Genomic DNA, 23764 nt, shown 5'->3' with positions numbered 1-23764 from the left:
TATTAGCAGCTCTCTTTTTATGTATAATTGATACCGTTGATCTTACAGACCGTCAAAAAACTTCGCACGTAGGTCTGATACCAATTAAATCATAGGCATAGAGGAGAAGTATTTTAGGATAAGGGGCTAGGATCATCCGATCAAAGTGGGTTCAAGGGCAATGGAGCACGGATGTGAACGTTGATCAGTTCAATGGATCCAATCACTTGTCCGTGGTACATTTCGGCATGAAAACAAAAAATGATTTCTACACACAAGTGTAGATAAGTTATCTACACACTAGCTTAAAATACAGTGGAGGGCATATATTGTTTGGGTGATCCAAAGCATTCATTTGATGGGCCCTCACATAGATAGGGTGTCCACAAAAAATCAGCTTCATAGGATCATACCAACCCTACGTCCATTTTACCTCCACAAATCGTAGGGTTGGGATGATCCTACGGAGCTAATTTTTTGTGGACACCCTATCCATGTGAGGGCCAATTAAATGAATGCTTTGGATCACCCAGACAATGTGGGCTCCCACTGTATTTTAAGCTAGTGAGTAGATAACTTATCTACACTAGTGTGTAGAAACCTTTTCTCAACCAATATTATATATTATCCAACGCTCTGGGCAATAATTTGGGAGGCCCAGATCATTTGACACATCGCCATATTATATAGTAGACTGTAGAGGCATAGGTATAAGAACCAGGATACTGTGTCTCCACCCCAATTTTTAGGGTGGGACTATTCCCTATGTCATTAAAAAAAAGATAAAAAAAAGAACCATGATGCTAATTATAGGGGTGCCACTCGAGCCCGATTCAGTCGGTTTGTGACCAACCTAACCGAAGCAGAGGTCACATGACTCAACCGTAGCCCGACTCAATCCGAACCCCAGGTTGAGGAGGGTCAACTCTAATCCAAACAGCCTTTAAATCTATCAACCCTAGCCCAACCCATCTAACCGGATAGAGGGTCTGGTTCGGCTTGGTCGCGACAAACAGGAAAAAAATAGAAAAAAAAATGTATATTAGGGGACCAGGGTCAACTCTAACCCAAACAGCCTTTAAATCTATCAACCCTAGCCCAACCCATCTTATAACCCGATAGAGGGTCGGGTTCGGCTTGGTCGCGACAAAAACAGAAAAAAATAAAAATAAAAAAATAAATAAAAATATATATATATATATATATATATAGAGAGAGAGAGAGAGAGAGAGGAAAGTGTTGGTGAGCTTAAGCTCACCAAACTTATGGTGAGCTTAAGCGCCCCAATCACATGGGTCTCACATTTTCTGTGGTGATCCAAACCATTCATTTGCAAGGCCCTATCATAGATAGGGTGTGTACCAAAAATCAGCTCCATAGGATCATCCTAACCCCTCCATTTGTGGAGGACAACAATGGGCAGATTTGTGGACAAATAATGTCTGTCCATTTTGACCTCCACAAATGGATGGCTTAGGATGATCCTATGGAGCTGATTTTTGGTACACACCCCATCTATGATAGGGCCTTTAAAATGACTGCTTTGGATCATCCTAACAAAGTAGGCCCCAATGTGATTGGGCGCTTAAGCTCACCAACACTTTCCTTACATATATATATATATATATATATATATATATATATATATTAGGGGACGAGGGTCAACTCTAACCCAAACAGCCTTTAAATCTATCAACCCTAACCCAACCCGTCTAACCCGATAAAAGGATAAAATGTTGGGCTCGGGTTGGTCGTGACAAAAACAGAAAAAAATATAAAAAAAAATGTATATTAGGGGAAGAGGGTCAACCCCAACCCAAACAGCCTTTAAATCTATCAACCCTAACCCAACCCATCTAACCCGATAAAAGGATAAAAGGTCGGGCTCGGCTTGGTCGTGACAAAAACAGAAAAAAAAAATATAAAAAAAATGTATATTAGGGGATGAGGGTCAACCCTAACCCAAACAGCCTCTAAATCTTTCGCATGCATTCATCTTTGCACTTTTAGTTTCTATCTCTATTACTATTTATATTTCTACTTTCAGTTCTGTTTCTACCTTTATTTTAATGAATAGTTGTTTTGCTTATACTAACCGTTTAATCATAAGAAATGTTTTTATAATGTAATTCTCATTTTGTAGCTCTTATTATGCAAGGCACTAAGGGATCTTGTTCAGCTCGTTATGACTCAGTTACTACAGTTTTTATAGGTTTACATGATGACATGAACACAAAATAAGAGAGCTTAAAGGGATCGAGGAAAGTGTGTTCGGCCATTGTTGGTTTGACTAGTTATCCTGTCAGGCAATTTGCCTTAGTTTGTTTTATTCAGTGGATTAGTTTCAACTTATGTTAGGAGGCTTCTAGATTTTTTTGTGTTGGTGGTTTGCAAATTCAAAAGCAAATGAAATTACTATTTTATAGTTGAGAGTCAGCTTTTTTCCCTCTTGGGGTAGCGATTCGGATTTTGAGATTTTGAAAAAAAAATTATGTCTAAAAATTTACCCCAAATCCAGGTCGTTACACACGGTTGGCTCCACGAATGAAACACATCATATTAATGGATATTTATACATAGACTACACAAACAGAGGGAATAATTCACTCTTTTCTCCTCTTGAGAGGGAGAATTGCTATGATTTGTGGATACAAACTCGAGTGTCGCGTGTTGACACACGGATACGGTAAACTCCCAAAATTTCGAAACGGGGACAACTAAAATAGAACGTAGATATAATCATAATTTGTGGATATGGATTCCTATGTCAAGTTTCGACGCAGATACGAGTTGTCAGACATGAGGACATCTAAGAATCTAAAAATGGTGAAACGTACATACATATATAATTACTAATTATTGTATAATTTGTAACACTATAAATATGGTAATCATTTAACAAACTAATAAATCTCAACTATAATCTAAAAAAAACATGAGATAATCAAATAACAGCACATTCATCAATTTAATCTAGTTATCTTCCCTCTCCAATATACAGCTAGTAAGGGAGACCAATATGATATAATGAACATAGTATTGGTCCTATTGGAATAAGAGTTTGTTTAGAGTTTTAGGTTTAGGGGAGGGGAGGGGATATAACAACAAATATTATTTAACGAAGAGTTAAAAGAAGAGTTTATAATAAAAGAAGAGTTAATGATAAAAGAGGCATATACAATATTCTATAATAAAGTAGAATGTCACACTTGACACGGTACAAAAACATGTCCACAAGCCCGTATTAAGTCTAACACTTCTAGCATTACATTTAAAGGTGTCTAAAGGAGTGTCGACACGTGTGGACACGCTTGTTGCATCGGACACGACACGACACGACACATGTGCCGGTAATAAGTGCCAGCTAAATCATAGGTGAATTGGTAACTGCATCCAATCTCCGAAAAAGTCCATATTGTTTCGATTATTCAAATTTTGATGGGATATTATTCCGTGATTGTGCAGACTGCAGACAATGGCATAAGAAATATAAACCACTTAAGAAATGCGTGCAGATTCTGGATTTGAAGGCCAGAAAACAGTTTTAGGTGGCAAATTTGGAATCATGAATACTAACCATCAGGAGGTTCTTAGTCAATAATTATGTCTGGGTCAATGTTGGCATGGATAACATGACTATCAGTGCTACGGCGAACAGTTCCTTTTATGCCCATCAAGCAGTGTTCCTAGTCCACAAAATGAGGCCACAAATTATAACAAGATATTTATCCATAAAAAAATGAAGATTATATGCACCAAACAGAAAATATTAAGGCAATTATAACCAACCTTAGAGGGCTGAAACAAAGTGTGTGAATCATGCCGCGGTCCTGGAGTCGCATTCAACCTGTTTGTCTTCACCCAACATATATCCTCACATCTCCGAAATCCCCACTAAATTAAGAGAAAAAAATACCATGCAAATAAAAAAGAAGCACATTAGAGGGAATGAAAGGATATATTACAGTTGAAAACATTACTGCATTCCAACAGGGGGCAATGCAGTGAATTTTTTTTATTTTTTTTTGGTCTGTATTATGTGTGAGCATAAAGTCCAAACTCCAAGCATCCATTTTCCAAAATAAATAAATAAAGTCCAAAGCAATGCAATGAAGTTAAGAGATGTTATCATGTTAATGCTATCAGATATTTTCTTTAGGGTCCTCTCTTAGCTCTGGTAATCAAGATCAATACTCAATTCCGATGTAAGTGAAATAGTAATTTCTGTTAAGCTCAACTAGCATACCTTCTTTAGGCACAGGCGTCCCTGCTCAAGACCCACACCATCACCAACCCAAAGGAAGATAAATGAAGGAGTGTCAGCAATTGCCTGAAAACATGGTAAGAGCAGAATTAAGACTTCAGAGAAAAGGCACAAGGTTATAAAATAATATGAATGGACAGCAAATGTTGCATATGTAATTATGTAAATAGATTTGAGAGAAAATAAAGACATCCAAAAGCCATATCAAATACGCCAACACTGAAGTGAATAAACTTAGGGCAAGTAAATGATGTACCTCAATTTTTAGATTTTGTATTTCTTTTGGTGTCCAGTACTCCATATGGTCAGTAACACCAGGAGCCCGATGGACATATTCCTCCCATGGGGGATCGACAAGAATGACATCGAACTTCGTGCCAAAAAATTCAGGGGACAACACATGCTCGCGCAGGTCGCACTTGTAATACATGGGTGGGGATGCAGATTTGGCCACAATTTCATCTTTCCTCTGAATAAGTTCCCTCAGCTTTGGGTAATCCTCCACAACACTGGTGAGTTCTAGCTCCCTGATGAAATTCTGTGGTCGCATACCAGTATCCACAAAATTTTGGGAGTAGTCATTTTGCTCTCCCCTTGAAGGAGCTTTACCAGGGGGAGCACTAATCCTAGGTGGACCCCAACCCATTGGAGCATTATCATGAGGTACCTCCACAGCACTGGTGAGTTCTAGCTCCCTGATGAAATTCTCTGGTCGCATACCAGTATCCACAAAATTTTGGGAGCAGTCATTTTGCTCTCCCCTTGAAGGAGCTTTACCAGGGGGAGCACTAGTCCTAGGTGGACACCAACCCATTGGAGCATTATCATGAGGTACTCCACGTCTGATTGGTCCCATTATATTAAATCCAGGACCAGTTACGCTAGGAGATACTCCTCTTCCAGGGCCAAGTTGATTAAAATACATTGCATGGTTTGGGCCAGTCCCCATATTAGGAAGGAATCGCGGTCCTGACAATCGAGGTTTGGTATGGGAGAAAGTCCAGGTGGGGCAGCTAACATATTCATATCAAAACCTCGAGGTCCAGGCCAAACAATGGGCCCTCGAGATGGAGGAGTGAAAACCGGTACAATTGGTGGGCCTGGAGCTGCGGACATGTTCGGCCCAATGGGCTGCATGGGTCCAGGTGACAAGCCCAAGTGACCAAAGGGAGGTCCCACAATAGGCACTGGGATTACAACACGTTGCCTGTCCCTCCCCTGAACGCTTCCTCTTCGTCCTCTCCAGCCTCCTATTCTTCCTTGAGGAATGCCCCTATTGAAAGACCCCAGTCCCTGGTTATTTCCAAATGGAGACTGTGAACCCCTAATAGAAGTCTGGCCTGCACTAGTAGTATGCCTAGAAGACATGGATCCGGACTCCTCGCTCCCATAATCGAGAGACTTGGGCCTGATCTCTATCACATCAGAATACTCATTTGTAGTTCCAACACTCGAGTTTTTCACGCCTTCAGTCCTGGTTCTATCTTTTCTATAAGCAGGTCTACCATGAAGCTTCTCATTATCCATTCTATCCTGTTCACGCCTCTGTGAGTCCCATTCAGTTTTATAGTCAAAATCACCATCCCCATCTTTTGCCTCTTTATCATTCCAGCTCTGCTGCCTTTTCCTCCAACTATCTTTAGAACCTCCCCAATCCTTATCTCTCTGCCTTTGGATCTATCATTTCCGTAAGCTTCTTTTTCACGTTGCCTCCGTCTGTGGCTAATGCTTCTTTCATTGTCAGATTGAGATGAACCTCGATCAATTTCATCAGACTCTTGATGATGTCTCTCAATTCTCTCAGGGCTTCGTGAATACCTCGACTCCCTATCCTGCGCATTTCCAAGACCTCTGCCACTTTCCATCCTTCCTGAATACCTCGAATCCCTATCCTGCGCATTTTCAAACGAATCCTCCTCCAAATCCGGTTCCGTGTAACTCCGAATCAATTCTTCAAGTGCATCCATTACAAAGAACTGTCAAATACAATTGATTTATATTCCTTTCTCTACCCTTAATCAAGATACAATTGCAATTTCAACAATGAAATAATGTGAAAATTCATCTAATAGGAGTGTTTATAACATGATAAACCAAATAAAGCATTAGCCCCGAATCAACAACTCGTTCTGAAACCTGTAATAAAAAGAAACAGAAAATCAAGCATCCATGGCATTTTAAACCAACTGATTACCCGACACAGACACGCACGCGCACAAAAATACCGCAATCCCAAAAGGCCGAAACCCTAACCCTAATAAAAAGAAAAAGAAACCCTAATAAATAGTTAAAAACCCAACCAAAACCCTAAACAAATAGAAAAATAAAATAAAATCACACCATCCGTCTAAGTGAAGACATGAAAAGGAAATTGATTCCTCTAGTTCAAACTAAAACCCTAAAGATTGTAACAAACCCAAGAAAACTGAAAAGAATTGATCCTACATATAACCAAACACTAAAAAAGAACTCAACCAAGACCCACATTTTCAAAAAAAAAAAAAAAAAAAAACTAAATCAACCAAGACCCAATATAGTAAGCTCGATTCAAATTCAAAGGAATCGAAATCCTATTACATAAACCAAAATCCAATTAAAAAAAAAAAACTAAAATCTCTTATAGCACAAAAAGAAAGAAGAAGAAAAGAAGAAAGAACAAAGAACAAAGGAGAGTGAAAAAGAGAATCGTACCTGAATTTCTATATGGGTCTGAACCAAAATTCCTCTGATTTTTTTGCCTTGAAATTCTGAGTCAAGATGAATATGAGAAATGATGGGATTCTTTTCGCTTTCTTTTTCTTTTCTTTTTTCTTGAATTTTTTGTTTGTTGAAGAATAGAAGAGTGAGTGATTGTGGGTTATTGATTACACAAGTATGCGTGGAATGCGTAGTACGCACCCTCTAGGAACGGATAGTTAAGGTCATCGAAAGACATATTTACATTGGACCACATCAAATGAACGGTTTGGATATTCGAATAAAAATCGTAATGAATTTTCTAATAAATATGCGTTATATGGTGTAATATGAAGGCGAACGTATTTTTTCAACATAGATAAGTCGCACAACGAAATTAAAGAGACTTCTTTATGGTGTAGTTTATCTATAGATTAAAGAGATAGGATCGTCCAATGGAGCTAATTTTTGGAGCACAGTCTATTAACATTAAGGCCCAACAACCGAAAGGTTTGGATCCTCAAACAAGGTGGTTTTCATTATATTTTAGAAATATATGCTCACCTATGGATTTCATTATACATCTAGCCCTCCCTAGACCCTGCAATGGCGGGAGCCTAGTGCTCTGGGCCGCCCTTTTTTATGCTCACTTACAGACATATGCAACACAATATACACTGGGCCCACCTCACCTACGTGCATGCATCATATAACGCGGCTTCTTCTTTTTTAAAGAAAATTCACTAGGCCACTTAGTTTGAAGATCCAAACCATTAATTTGTTGAGCTTAAACCTAAGTAGTTTGTAACCCAAAATCATCTCAATGATCCCTGTGGAATGCCTGCCCGGCGTATAACTTTATTAACTCGGTCCAAACGAGTCATCATCTGATAAGTTGGTCTCTTGTGTAAACAAATACAAAATTGGTGTAAACAAATACAAAAGCCCCAATTGAATGCACCATATCAGACAAATTACTGACATTTACTCCTAATCATTTGGAAATTAAAATTAGTGGCTCCAAACTCCCCAAAAATTACATAACAAAAAGGTGTGGGATTATTGTCTATTGGGAGTGAGAATATCAATGTCAATCCCCTAAATATAAATATCAATATTGTCGAATTGTGAGCCCCTCATAAACGAGTAAAATAGATCAAAAATATTATTAGAAACAAATTCGTGCCAAAAGATTGTGTAAATGATCTAATCTCAGCTTATGGCCAAAGTTAGTTACCATCGAGATCAAACAATAAGTATTGGGTCCGATGGGGGGTGGGGCATGGGCTTTTACGTATAATTGAGACAATTGATCTTATAGACAGAAAACTGCCCACGTAGCTCTGATACCAATTAATTCAGAGGCCTAGAGCAGAAGCACTTTTTGGATAAGGGGCTAGGTGTCATGGCCCAAACCACACCCTGGGCATAGGACATGACAACGCCGTATACCTGCAAATCAAGCCCTACAAGTATACAAGGCTAGCAGAAAATATTAGATCCAAGCATAAAGATAAGCTAAACTTAAAGAAATTTAGCAACATCTCTTACAGGGTTCACATAATACTCATTGTCTCACTGACCAAATCAAACTAAAAGTTCTCCAAGGTTAAGCCTCGAATTCCTCGTTCGCCTCACAAGGATCTAAATCTGAAAATGTTATAAACCACAGTCAGCTGAAAAGCTCAGTACATAATAAAGCACTACTCTAAGTGTAGGTCTAAGCATGCCAAGGTTCAATAAGGGTCAAATAGAAAGGTCAGAGCTGAATACTATAAGTCTCAAACAGAAAGAGTGGGTATAACGATAATCGAAAGAGCATAAACGGATGTGCAGTCGAAACTAAATAGTATCAAACAGTAATCAAAGCTAGTATCAAAATCGAAGTCAAATCCAGAATCAAAACATAAACCAAAGCCAAAAAGGGTGTCCAGAATATCAAAACAATAGTCAATGCCAAAGGGTGTTTGGAATTCAAAGTTCAAAATGCAAACTCCACTTCGAGATCATTGGCTGAGTCCAAAAGCAAGTTATTTTCTCCCCGACAGCCCACGGGTCCAAAAACCAAGTTATTATCACCCCGACTGCCCACGGGTCCAAAAAGCGTGTTATTGCTTACACCGACCGCCAACGTGTCAGAACTAGTTCCTAGGTTCACATACCTGTCGACAGGGCCAACGTTTATCCCACATTGGCAGGATCACAGTTGTTATGTTCACATGCATATAGGCTAATGCCCATGCCCCTCTGATGGGGTCATTTCTAAGTTCACATAACCTAAGCCTCTCAATAGGTGTTCAAAGTTCACACAGTTCAAAAGAAGTGTTCACATTTCAAAATGGGTGTTTCACATTAGTTCCAAAGGTCCAGATAACGGATCCAAAATTCAGAGTCCAAAACAGATATTTTCCAAAGATGTCCTATCAAAGGTTCGTAACAAACTAAAATAACCAAAGCAATGACGGTAACAAAAGCCATATGAGTCTAAACAGATGGTATCGAAGAGTTCATAAGGATAATCGTCAAAGCTCAGCAAAAGGGTTCTGTAAGAGTTTCGAAAGTTTACTTTATAGGTAAACTCAACAATATCGTGGCAAAGGCAAAAATCAAAGTAATCCATATCGGTATAAAACCAAAGAGTCAATATCAAAACAATATCATAACAACTGAAATCAAATGGTATATAGGATAATAAAAATAGCATGCTAGACCCAAGTGATATCTGAAATTGTATACGTACAAATCGGAGGTACACAAACAATAACATATGTAATTAAAGAGAATGGGTTAACGGTTCACGCAAAGTAGTACGTTATTACGTACCTCGATGAAGGGTGTTTTCCTCTACTCAACTTTAATGTCCTGGTCTGCCATAGCTTACCATATGTTCCAACAGATCCCAATATAATAATAAATTGTTCCAACATATCACAAACAATAACATATGTAATTAACCATTGGCAGAGAGTTGAATCTTCAATATAATAAATGAAAATTAAAGGCTTGATGCTTCAATCCTTCTCTTTGAAATACAGATGATTGGCCATCCTAATTGAGATAGGGGTCTAAGGAGGAAAGAAATTCTTGATTAATGGGAAAAAATTACTGCTATTGAAAAGCCCTAGATAGAGCTAGAGACAAAAGAGAATTAGACGTTCACTTTTCATAGGGGAAACTTCCTATTTTCGTTTTCCAACTCGTTACACGATTATTATATTAATAAAATCCTACAGCTAAGATCACTTTGTACCACCTTAATCGTCCATAGCTAAGAGGAGTTTTGTTCCATTAAGAAACTCTCCCAAAGTAGGCCCCAAACAATCCGATTAAGCAAGTTAAAAACTGCTATAAATTCTCATTGCTCTGAAATTACTTTACGATTGCCTCCTTTGGAAATCGAAAGTGGTAAATTTGCCTTGAACCATTTGATAATGACACTCATCACAAATTAAATTCTACACTTTTAAATTCAAATACCCTTTCTTTGATAATGGCACCCGCTAACTTCTTACTTTGGGGCCGGGTATTACACTAGGATCATCCGATCAAAGTGGGGTCATGCGCAATGGAGCATGGATGTGACGCTTGGGCCAATAATTTGGGCGGCCAAGATCATTTGACCCAATCCGAACATCAGGTTGAGGAGGGTCAACTCTAACCCAACCAACCTTTAAATCTATTAACCCTAACCCAACCCATCTAACCCGATAAAGGGTTGGGCTCGGCTTGGTCAGGGCAAAAACAGAAAAGAAAATATATAAAAATGGGTATTAGGGGGACAACCTTGGGTTCAGGTCAGGTCCGATGGCGAGACTTCAACTCAAACCCAACCCAACCCTATGTAAGGCCAACTTAACCCAAGCTGAAATCGGGTAAACACATCAGGTTCAGGTTTGGTCCTACTCAATTGCACATTGCCGTACTTTCTTAGATCCAAATGGGATCCATGCTTCTGTAGCAAGTGATTTCAAAGTCAGACCCTTCTTCTTGTTTGCCTAAGTAAGCAGTCCAACCCTTATACATATCTCATGAGGATCTCATTATAGAGCTCCCCACCACGCATGGGAATTTGGCTCCAAGTCGCCCAGCTTTTGAATGACTCAACTGGTGTTGGATGTCGTGAGGCAATCGATCAGCCCCTCTTTCAAGTTAATTGAGTTGTGATTAGCAGTCTTTATAGGACATGTAATCTGTGTATAGGAATAATTCTATGCATTTTTAGTTTTAGCTTCTCATGATGAACACTGAACAAGGTGGTTGCTATATCATTTTGAATCCCTCTTTGAATGCATGTGACCATGTTCACGGATTGGAAAGGGTTCCTGAGCATAGTTAACTGATAATGTAGTACAAATTCAAATGAAAAATCAGTTTCCTACTCAATATAGCCATTGAACCTGCTAGTTCAGCTCCCGAAATTTAATTGTCAGCGGAATTCAGCCATTTCTATAAGTACTTTTTGGTTAACTAATGGATAAAGATATACCTTTCTGTTAACTTGGATGAATGGGCATGTGAAGACTCTGTATTCCAATTTCTAAGACTTAATCATGCTTGCATATTTGATGATGTAAAAGTTCGAAGAAAGAATTTTTTTTTCACTAACATTTAAAAAAAGGGTTTTTCACCATCATTTGTTAGGTTTGTCACTAATCTAATCTCTCTCCATTATCTGCATTTCTTTGACAGGCAGAGGTCGTTCAACCTGCCTTTGCACCGGGAAAGCCTCAACATCAGGGACTCCTATACATGAATGGAGCATGGTAATGGAGATGCACCGAGTCATGGTCGTTTTTGTACATGTCAACTACTTTGAGATCAACCAATTTGTTATATACTTTTAGATCAAATTAAAGTATGCCCACAATTCATGTTAAAAGGGGGGGCACATAATCTTACGCACAGGGGTGGGGTGGGGGGGATCATCTCCCCAAACTAATTTGTAAATAGTTGAAGACCCCCAATTTCGTCAAGGTGGAACTAATGGTAGGTTGTCGCGAGGAAGAATCTCATGTCGAGTCCTAGAGCACCGGTTCATTTTCTCTCAATCTCTCTTTAGGTTATTGAAACAGGAAAATACTTTTCGAAAATGATTTTATCCCAGAGATGCAACAAAAGCCTGTCTTTACACTTCACTCGCCTTTTACGGCAGAACCAAAAAGCCCATTATCACACGGCATGTCAGCCGAGAAGTTAACTTTGAGTCAAAAACATCTTTTTAACCCAAAAATACTTCATGTCTCGAAAACTAACTATATTAGATTCATTGGAATCTTCCCCGGAACGAGGAATCCAACGGATTTGATCGCGCGTGATTCGGAGTCCAATCGAGGACTTACGGTCAGCCGGAATTCCCCAAAAGAGATGAAAAATCACAGTTTTCGAAAAAACACAAAAGATAGGAAATCACATTTCCCCATACAACTGACATGGCACTGATGTGACTCCAAATTTAGCAAATTGTGAAATTGGGTTTTCCAATTTCGCAATTTGAGAAATTTGAGTGGAAATTTACAAAAATACCCTCCCCCCCTCCTGCCGCGCCAGGATTCTATAAATAGGGGGGAAGGTAAGCGTAAATCAGATTTTAACTTCTCTTTCGTTTAGATTTTTAACTCCTGGTTATTTCTCTTCTGGTTTTTCAGTTCCAAACATTTTCCTGATTTTCAGAAAACCCTAGTTTCTTTACTTTAGAAGAGAGAAAGTAGAAAAATTCTTAGGTAGCTCACACTGGCCGTTAGCATTCTACCGAATTCTTGAAGATTTGTAGCGACATCATTCAAATATCGCCGTTGTTCTGCCGAATTTAGCAAAACTACGAGCTATTTTTTCAATAATAGTGCCGTGTACAAATAAATCCTATGTCCTCACTTGATATTGATTCATATAGGCTCCAAAGGGTTTTCTAACTCCAAATGGCTTTCCAATTGAGTTTACATTGTAGTGCTGATATCATTTCTTAGCAAGCAATTGCCCAGTTTTGTTACATGTTCAAGCAAATAGGGTTGTTAAGTTAATGTGAGTTTTGTGCAATGACCATTCTAATCTTTTCGTTGACCAATATCATAGATTATCAGTTTACATGTGTGCCCCCTGGATGATTGAGATAGTTTTAACAAGACATAAAATAACATATATTGCTTTGTTGAATCTCAGATTTATCCTCCCCAAGCCCCACAAAATCCTCCCCAAGCCCCCAACTCCTACTTCTTCTTCGGGGAAGAAAGCTGTTAGCAGCAAGGGTACCTCACCTAGTGTGAGTTCGCCTGGAAGTTCTTCTTCCCAGAAGCAGTCTAAGAAATCCCGAAAGAAAGCATCTAAATACCCTTCCCAGGCAACTACCCAGTTTGCTAAACTCCCCCCTGAAAGCCCAACCTTAACCGATTTAATCTCCTATGTCCCTGGCATTCAAACCAGCAACTTTCCTGTTATGGAAGTTGCCATGAACAAGAAAGATTCCATTTTGGGAACTCCTGATCTCTCAAAAAACCCAATAGGTATTACCCTTCCCACCTACCCCCCTGAAACTTTTGAAATTCAAAATTTTCCCGCCCTTTCTCCTTTGCTTCCCAAGGATGTCTTGATATCCGAATCACCAAAAACCAGTGGTCAAAGCCCACCCATTATCCCACAGCTTGTTGAGGCTGGAAAATCCTCTATCCCCCCCAGAACCCACTCACCAGAATCTTGTATTCCCCAGCTAACAATAACTCCCTGGAGCTCCCTTTTCCACAGAAAGGAGGCAAAAACATCAAAGCTCAATTTCTTCAACCCTGACATGGATGCAACAGGAAATAGAAAGATTCAGTTCAAGGAGGAAGAAACTCGAGAAATTGGAAACAAATGGAGACATACTCTTGTGGGATATTTCATTGGAGAACGTCCCTAGTCCCTAAATCTTAAAGACAATCTCATGAAGAAGAGGAAACTTAAAGGTGAGCTGCAAATCTATGCTTCAAGTAATGGTTTTTATCTATTTCAATTTACCTGCCAAGAAGACAGTGACCATGTCCTAGAGTCATGTGTCCACTCTTACGGAGGTAGGCCGATGGTCTTGAAAAAATGGTGCCCTGGTACCTCCTTTGAAAAGCTCAGGCTTATCTCTGTTCCCATTTGGATCCGCCTACCCGGGCTCCCCCTAGAATTCTGGAGTGCCAAAGGAATCAGTAAAATCGCAAGTTTTATTGGCAATCCTCTGTATATGGATTCACATACTGCCGAGTTTACCAGACTAAATTTCGCCAGACTATGTGTGGAAGTAGAAGCCGGTGTCCCGTATCCGGAATTTATTCCGATCCACTCACCCAGTGGAATCCACAATCAGGTTGTGGAGTATGATTGGAAACCTGTAGCTTGCAAAAATTGCAACAATATTAGCCACCCTTCTGAAGCTTGCCCCAAAAATGTTGCCCACCCAACTGCGAAAAAAAACCCCCAACAAGTTTGGAAACCCATCCTTACCAAACCTCAAGATTCTCCCCAGCTTGACCTTCAGGCCCTAGATACTAACAACTCCGATCCTCAGAAAGAACCTGACAAGACTGAAGAAAAATTCAATTCCCCAAACCCCTACTCTGTTCTTGCCTCCCTAGATGAGGACGTGCCTGATTTGATTTCCATTCCTGAAGAGAACCCCTCTCCCTGTCTTCAACCAAATCCCAGTGAAAAGAACCCATCTTTGCCCCAAGAAGAGCCAAATCTCCCTTTACACCATCACCAAGCAGAACACCATCATGATCAGGAAGACACCTCTGTGTTTGTCTCTAACTCAGAAGTAGAACCTGGATCTGTTTGTGATTCAGAAAATCAGTTTTCTGATGAAGAAACAGAGAATGAAGAAGAGAAGAAACAAGAAGATGGTGAAGAAGATCACCCTCAACAGAAGAAAAATGAAACCCCCCATCATAGGACTTCTAAACCCCCAAAGGTTGAGAAGTTGAGGAAGAGCATGAGAGCAAGGAAATTTAGCCAAAAGATGAAAGAAGTCTTTGATCACTAGGGGCTAAAATGGGGCCTGGCTCTAGAGTTCACGTGTATTCTCTCTTGTTGTGCTTGTCTTAAGTTTTGATTTCAAGGGTATTATGTCCTTGTTTGTTCGGCCCCCTTCTTTAGCCATTGTTCTAAGGTTTGGGGCATCGTCTTCTCTCTTTTATTGTAACATCTTTCTTTAATCAATATACTGGTAGGGGTCCGCCTAACCCCAGCTTACCCATCCCAAAAAAAAAAAAAAAAGAATCTCAGATTTATCCATTATTTGGTGACAAGAATACTCAAATCTTTATACGTTAGACTGTGAGCTTCGAAAAAACTCTTAACTGGACCATTTGCTCTGTATGGTTGCCGGGTTCTTTTTGTTCCTAGGAGTTATGTGGGAGAAAAAAATACCCTGGGAGATACGTGGGAAAAAAAAGTCCTAGAAGTATCCTGGTAAAATAAAAATCCCATGTTTGGTTATCTGGGAGAAAAAAATACCCTGGGAGATATGGTGGGAAAAAAAAAACCTTTGTTTGGTTGCTTGAACTGTTGGGTAGAAAAAAAAATTCTTCTCAAGCTTATTTTTGGTTCCTGAGTTTATTTTTGTTCTTGGGGTTATCTTGGGATGGGATGAAAAGGCAATCATTACAAAAGTAGGATTAAAAAATTCACCCCACAAGTAATCATTACAAGAGTGGGATTAAAATAAACCTAGTGCTAAAAGGCAACCAAACATGGGATGGGACCAAAATTTAACTAACTCTCCCACAAAACTCCCAGGAACAAAAAAAACCCGGCAACCAAACAGAGCAATCGTATTGGTTTAAAACTAGACCTGGGCTTTGTGCAAGTTAGCCCTTTCATCAACAATTGGTAACAATATGAGTTGAAAACTCTTGCGTGCAAGGTAGTGTTGTTGTTTTAAGCTTAATAAATAACTAAGCTTAGATCTTTCGTATCTAAGTTTTAAAATTTGTGCTTTTATAAAAAAAAAAATCATCATTTTGGGTTTTTCCACACTCAAACATAAAAAAAAACTCTTAACAGGAATTTTCTTGAAAAGTTTGGAAAGGAGAAGTGTCACTAAAATTTCTTATTTTCTTAAAACAAGAAAAAAGGTAACTTAAAACAACACTATTCGATTTATATTGACAGGGACCATCAATTTATGATGACATCCCCCTAAATTATCAATAATCATATTATTTCCCTCTAAATTGTGGGAAGAAAAAATTTGTGTAGGCTCCGTTTCTTTTGATGTAAAATTGGACATAAAATTTGTTTTATGTTCATTTTTACAACATAAAACAAATTTTACGTCGAAAGAAACGGAGCTGTAAGAAAAAATTTCCAATGAAAGTTTTTTTTTTTGGTGGCAATCCAAAAAGGACCTTAAGCGGTCTCTCTCTCTCTCTCTCTCTCTCTCTCTCTCTCTCATGTGAATATGATAAACATATTGAATTTAAAATAATATAAAACATAAATAAATAAATAAAATTAAAACAAATCTTTAGGAGGTCATACACGTTGACAAAAATGGAAATTCCAATGGGCGGATTGTGAGAAATCACAATGACAATGTCAATGGGTGATCCTCAGTTTATAATTTGGGTTCACTCTGAATCTCTCTCATTAGACATGTAGAATGAAGATACGAACAAAATTTCTTTATTTGTTGTTTGTTCTTATCAAGTGGGATAAGATAAGAAATTAAAGATAGGGAAAGATAAATGCGCCCCTTTTCATTACTTAGGAAGAGACAAATAGAAGGAAGTAATGATAGGAAAATAGGGCTGCAACTAATCACACGGAAGAAAAGAAAAAGTCGGGTTGGCCTCTTGCATTGCAATGCTTCCCTTAGGATGTAAACATGCTTTTGAGGATGGCTATTGATACAAACAAATTAAAAAAGCTCATCCTCACACAAATGGAAGGCAAGGAAGGAAGTAGCTTCTGGCTTAAGGAGTTAATTAAGTTACTTAGGATTCCGGATATGGATTTGAATATAGAATCACACCTAAAAAATAGTTTCAACTGGAGATGGTTTTAAACTCCAATTGAAGAGCTTTTGTTTTGGTTAACACACTATCATGAAAATGGAAATGGAAATGGAAATGGAAGTGGGAGAGTGAAGCAAAACAAACTATAAATGGTTTTTGTCACCTGCTGTTTGTTTTGGGGAAATGATTTCAACACACACATCTTTTGACACAAGAGGCTCATGTTTCTTGTCTTTTATATTTAAAGAGCTTTAAAAGGGCTTTTACTGTCCTCAAAAAGCACTTACCTGACAATTAAATGCTAAAAGACAAGATACATGCGCGAATGTATCAAAACATAGTTGTGCTTAAATCATTTCTCTTGTTTTTACTTCTCTTATAGTTTGACAGAGAACCCGCCAACCTCAAATCTCAATTAATCACTCCTCAATGGATTGGAATTGAAAACTTTTTTCTTATTTTCATGTGGTTAGAGTAGAGTAGAAGGTGGTGTTGTACCATTCACCCTTCCTAAAACAGGGTATTCTTCACGCATCAGGACAGTAGTTCTAGGCTTTATTCTTCCTAAAACTGGTTTTATGTTACACATCACAGAGTAATATAAAACGCCGCCCTTTATTCCTCATGATTAATCATAGTTAGCAAAACTCTGTTTAAAACGACATTTTTTCTTTTTGTTTTATTGTGTGCCGTTTAAAACTTTTACAAAGAATAAAACTCTATTTTTTTAGGCAAATGTTTTAAACACGTTTAAAATGCATTTTAAACGTTTTAAACACTTTTTTCGGCCAACTTTCTAATTTTAGCGCCACCATATTTTGTAAATGACAAAATTTTAAACTCATTTCTTGTGTTTCTGTTTTTTTACTATGATTTTTTCAACCAGTACCGTATTAAACTCGAATTTTTGTTGTCCCGTTTTTTTCTTTTTTGCCAAATCACGTTTTGCTAACTATGGGATTAATTGGTTTGTGCGTGATGATCCAATAAAGGAAAAAAAATCAAGGGGTCGCCTGAAGGAAGGAAAAATCAAAGAGAAAGGAAAACAAAACCTAAAAAATTCAAAGGAAAATAAGAATAAGAAAAAGTAGGAGAGTGTTTCTCACCAAAATAGGCCTATCTCACTCCATACAAACTTGAAGAGAGGATTTCTGGAATACTGAATGTGAAGAAACGCATTCATCACATACAAATCAAATGAAAGGAGAAAAAAGGATAATGAAGAATAAAGCCTTCTTCCACAAACTTATCTTTAATTTCCAACATGTAGCTACCTTGTTTTAATTAATGGCTTGGTAATCATCTTCCATAAATCTCCTAGGATGGAATGATCAATGTATTGCAATGGAAACCTTCACACTCAAGATTTGATAGTAATTTTGTATTAATAGGTGAAGAAAATATAGATATGAGAAAAAAACATTACTTGCAAGTGGTACCACCAAACAAAACGCATATAATATAACATTAACTTACAAATACATCAAAGAAATAACATGTAAAATAGTAATCTTTGTCCAATGGGAAACAAAACGGATGTAGCAGTGAATTTTTTTTTCCTGTAGTATCTCAAAAATTACTGAGGTAAGATAAACCTTCAGTGACAAATAAGGCCCTATTTCATCATTCTCTGTGGATCCCAGCACCAAGATATATGTTTCTAATAGAACACATTTCCTTTACAACGCCTCCCATCTCCATTCGTTCTCTCGGAGATTCTGCAGAACACACCACTCCAATCCTCACTAACGATACCAAACATTCCTGCAAACGACGTATCTTGTCATTGTAATTCTCAGTAATGTTTGTGGCTCTTCCTTCATCATCATCTACAAGAACTAATGGATCTAAAATCTCCATCACTCGATCCGGCAAAGACAACTGGACAAATTTGTGAAGACTTAGGCCATCCTTAAACATTTCATCTGTGGGGCGCTTTCCAGTGAATATCTCTAATAAAAGAATCCCATAGCTATACACATCTCCAGTTGTGGACACATGACCACCTGCCCCATATTCTGCAATTCCACACATCTTTTACACTTTTTGTTGTGATAAAGGATATAAGATACCAGTTAGAAACTAAAAGCAAATATGAGGTTTGATTTTGAAAAAAAGGTGAAAATTTTATCAAAGAGATGATAGATAATTGAATGATCTCTTCACATTTAGAAACCTAAGTTGCATGGAAAGAGTCTAGAATTTTTAGAGAAACACATAAGAAACTATTTAGCACAATGAAAGAAAATATAGATGTTTTGTCCTATGTTGCATTGCCGATTTGTGGTTGCACATAATATCTTTTTTATATTGTAAGGGTGTTTGTTCCTTCTACTTATATTGCCCATATTTTATAACTATAACTACGAAATTGCCCTCATACAGGAATTTTTTTATGATTGGTTTAAGGAGCAATTTTGAGTTTTAAAGAGACAATAGTTGTGCCCATATTTTGTAACTAAAACTACAAAATTGCCCTCTACTTGGTAATGGTATACAAGATCATCCCAACAAGGTGTATACAAGGGATTAATTTTTGGATTTTGAAAATTGATTTTGAATCTAAAACTGATTATTGTCTTCTGGTTTGGAATTTTTTCTATGGTGTAATTTTTTTTACACTATATGCATAGAATGGGTGGGGCCCACCCATTTTACACATGTTTTGATGGGTGAGGCCTACCATTTTAATTCGTGTTTTGATGTTGTGCATGCATCCCACTATCTCCACGCAAGCCTATGCATAAGCTGGGTCCCAACTAGAAAAAAGGGTGGATATATCACTTCCCCTCATGTTTTGATGGGGGCGTGGCCTATACTTCTATGGGCTACGAGTGCTTATTTACTCATAAATCGTATGACTTGTGAGAGCTTCAAAATTAATTTGGAAGACAATCAAGTGAGGATTGAACGATCATCTCGTATCTTTAGTAACTATGATACATCAAAACATGAAAAATCATTGGATTTAATTGAGTAAATTTTTTGTGGGCAAAAAAAATATATAAATAATTTTTAAATTGAAAGTAATTTGAATTAAAATTTGTGTAATTTTTTTTTACTTTAAGATAACCTATTGATTATTATATAACAACTATTTTTTGCCCTCCGTGGGGCAAATTCCTGGCTCCGCCCCTGGTATAGGTAAGAGTGTCAGAATCTGACATGGTTATCTAGTGTCAAATTCAGCAAACCTTAAAAAAGAATGATTTGTAGATTCGCCAAAATATTTTAATCAATTGTCAAATTTTAATTTTTTAAATAATAATATTATTTTAACAAGTAACATATTTAAATTTTGATAAGTTAAGTAGATATAATATTTGGTTTTTTTAAGAAAATTACTAATAGGATGGGTAAAATTCAAAATGTGTGATAATTATGAAGTTGTGGCTGTAGCATCCAGTAAAACAGAAAACAGATAAAAGAGATCTAGAACTGTCTTAGAGACTCGTGCAATTTGAGACGTATGTGTCCCACACGGGTACTTCACCCATTTAGAAGAATCAATATAACATGGGTTTCGGCCAATCAAGTCATGTAAGTGATGAATAGCATTCCACTATGTATTACTAAAAAATGCTAGCCAATTTTGGACCATGATAATTTCTCAACATGATTTTTTCATCTAAAACCAACCAAGTCTTAGTTAGATTAAATTTAATTTCATACTACTTATAAGGTAAAACATAAGTAGAAGCAGAAGGAAAAGTGAAATGATGTCATTTTCTAAGTACTAACAAAATAGTTGAAATGTCAAATCTTTAATTTCACTTTCATGTTGACTTGGCAGAGGCAATTTAAAAGGCAATTGTTGAAAAATCCATTAAACACAAGGAAGTAGAATGAATAGTGCACATCAACCAAACGTCCTTTCGGAAAGGGAAATGGCATCATTTAACCTTCCTTTCCAAGAGAAACACTATTTCAGTCACAACATTAATCCAAAAGTCTCGTATTTATTATTAGGAATTATTAGAAACCCTCCTTGACTTATATTTATCAAACACCTTAAATTTAGGATAATCGACAAATGGAACTTAGGATAGTTACCAAAAGGCTACAATTATTCGCATGACCATGTTTTCATTATGAGTAAGACTCACATTGTTTTACACTTTTTAATGAGCTATTGAGAGTTTTGTTTGGAATTGTAACAACCTTTGATAGCTGGTTAAACAATAATCATTCCTTGGATTTGCCCACATGCTACTCTTGCCTTGCCCTAGCCTTTGCATTCCTGATTCTAGATTTGCCATATATCACGTATGGCAACTATAAATATTCCTCCATCTTTTCTCTTCCGATCGAGGATTGCCAAAAAATCATTCCTTGGATTAGACACACACACACACACACACACACACACACACACACACACACCGCATTCTTGCGGTTCTAGAAGGAATGAGGTAATGCATCACTTATTACCCTAGGATCACCAAATAGGGATTATGAGCCCTAAGTCCTGGACATGACTCTGTATAGAACCATCTAACCAGACTAGGAAAGTGCTGCTTGTCATGTGCTCAAGCTCGTTTGGAGAACATAGTTCATCTTGTTCCAAACCACTTTTCTTTGAAAAGAATCACCAAAAGTTGAAATGTTTGACTAGGGATTAATAGAAACAACTATTTATTAGAAAGAAAGCAAGGGTTCTGAGTGTCGGAACCATCCTCCACTGACATCTAGAGGGAAGTGTGTGCACCTTCAGCAGATGGCGTGGAGTGAACTTGTGATGCGCCAATTGGGATCTTTGGCAGCAGTCATTAATCTGGAAATCCTTGTGAGGTCGATGCCAGAAAGTGGCTACTTGCCCCCACCCTTCGTCCGAACCAGTGGAATGAAAACAAATACCTAACTCTATGTTTTTTTTTTTTTTTTGAAAATTGACATTGCATTAATAGACAAAAAGTATTGGGCGGGGACAAGATGCCCCACACATGATACTTAAAAGTGGTCCGCAGACCCATTACAAAGCCTATTAGATAGGCGAGATAACCGGCGACACGACTAACATGGACTCCCTAAGGACTCCTTCCTTTGCTAGAATATCTGCCGCCTCATTAGCTGACCTCCTACGATGCTCAATCCTAGGCTCCAAAATTCTTATTAAGTCCAAAATCTCCACAATTAATGCAGTAACCACAAAATTTACAGATGTAGTAACACAAAATCTACAGATGCAAGAGTAGATATTGTGTTATACCTTTGTGGATGAGTAGTTGCTAACTGTTCGGCTTTGTCACACTCCTCAGAGAGTTATACCTTCATTCAAGGGTGGTTGCCGATCGTCCAGCTCTAGACAATCTTGGCAAATGGTTCACCCAATCTTTGAAATGGCAAAGGGGTTGCACACATGGTTTCAGGCTATATCAATGATGCCCAGCGGTAGTGGGATTCAATCGAACAAGGGCTCGACCGATTGGACTACTCCAGGGCGTTTTGGTCCTTCTTGAAAAGTTGGATAATTTAGAAAAAAGGCACTTTTCATGGTACTTTTGCTTCTTTCATTGGAATATATTTTCTCTAATGGGTCTTTGGGGTGTTTTACTGCTCTAGCTCATTTAAGAAGCACGATTTGATTCATCATTGGAGTGTTGGGCCATTTTTTGTTGAGAAACATTAGTCATGGTTTTTTTGGAAATTTATTTACAAAATTTCTCATTATTTTCTAATAATATTAGAGATTTTATTGAATAATTGAATAATTACTTCTCTGAATTTTTCCAAAATTATAATTTTTTAACCATTTACATGATTAGCATTTTCTACTCAACTATTTTGCATAAAAAACTCATGGTCATGGGTACTAAAAAGGCCGCCTATTATTCGGGTGACATGTACAAGACTACTTGATGTAAAATAACATTCCTATATACCTTGTCAATAAATATAGAAATGCTTTCAAGTAATTTTTTTGGTTCAAGATGCTAATTTAGCCTTTGTTGCACCACATTATATACCTAATAAGTGAGAAATATTTTATAGAACTCATTGAGAATAAACAGGATGACGAAAATTGATAAATTTATTACCTGGAGCAATGTACCCAATAGTTCCCTTTAATCCAGTTGTGCTGCTTTGATCTTCAGATGAGCTCTGAATGATTCTTGGATAAAACTTGGCTAACCCAAAATCACCCACATGAGCATTCATGTCTTCATCCAAAAAAATGTTGCTTGGGTTTATATCACAATGAGCAATCGGTGTATGGCAATGATGGTGAAGATAATCCAGTGCAGAAGCTATGTCAATTGCTATGTTTAATCTCTTACTGAAGTTTAAACTTCCTAATTGATGTTGCCCATCTAATTTTGAATGCAACCACTTCTCTAGACTCCCATTTGGCATGAACTCAAGCACGAGAGCTTTGAAATCATTACCTCCAAAATCGATGCTTGAACAAGAAGTTATGATCTTCACAAGATTTCGATGACGAATGTTTCTCAATGCGTTGCATTCAGCTATGAAACTCTTTGAAGCTCCCCTTAAGTGAAGGTTGAGCACTTTGACAGCAACAACATTTTCAATGCGACTGAGGATTCCCTTATAAACTGATCCATAACTTCCCGTGCCTATCAAATTGGCTGAAGAGAACCCATCTGTTGCTTTACAGAGCTCTGCATAAGAAACCTTTAAATGCCGGCCCCCCATAGAAGATAGGGAAGATGGTTTCTTCCTTGACTTTCTTACCCAATAAAGTGAAGCAGGGACACACAATAAGAAAATCAAAGATACAACCGCACTAACTACTAGGATGATTACTCTAGAAACATGGGCTTTTCCTCGTCTGTCATTAGCTAGCACTGGGCACGTAGGCAACTTTAATTCTGGGATACCACCACAAAGATTATCATTTCCCGTGACT

At 37.8% G+C, this 23764-nt stretch overlaps 2 pseudogenes across 2 annotated transcripts in view; both read right to left on the bottom strand.

Annotated features, from left to right (window-relative positions):
• Positions 1-4216: 4216 nt before the first annotated feature.
• On the bottom strand, positions 4217-7148 carry LOC143858933 (N6-adenosine-methyltransferase non-catalytic subunit MTB pseudogene; annotated as a pseudogene). Its single transcript, XR_013239092.1, has 4 exons — positions 6935-7148; positions 5079-6219; positions 4500-4910; positions 4217-4309 (listed from the first exon to the last, which is right to left on the bottom strand). The product of XR_013239092.1 is annotated as a N6-adenosine-methyltransferase non-catalytic subunit MTB pseudogene (transcript).
• Positions 7149-18432: 11284 nt separating this feature from the next.
• Positions 18433-23764, bottom strand: part of LOC143859077 (N6-adenosine-methyltransferase non-catalytic subunit MTB-like) — a 75451-nt pseudogene continuing 70119 nt past the window's right edge. Inside the window, exon 6 of the transcript XR_013239131.1 lies at positions 18433-18911. The product of XR_013239131.1 is annotated as a N6-adenosine-methyltransferase non-catalytic subunit MTB-like (transcript). The remainder of the gene's footprint in view (positions 18912-23764) is intronic.

This window comes from Tasmannia lanceolata, unplaced genomic scaffold (assembly GCF_043159265.1).
Source record: "Tasmannia lanceolata isolate RefF3 unplaced genomic scaffold, GAP_Taslan_0.1 ptg000029l, whole genome shotgun sequence".
In the NCBI taxonomy this organism is placed as follows: Eukaryota; Viridiplantae; Streptophyta; class Magnoliopsida; order Canellales; family Winteraceae; genus Tasmannia; species Tasmannia lanceolata.
Note: the sequence above shows the minus strand (reverse complement) of the source record. Positions and strands in the feature narration are given on the sequence as shown.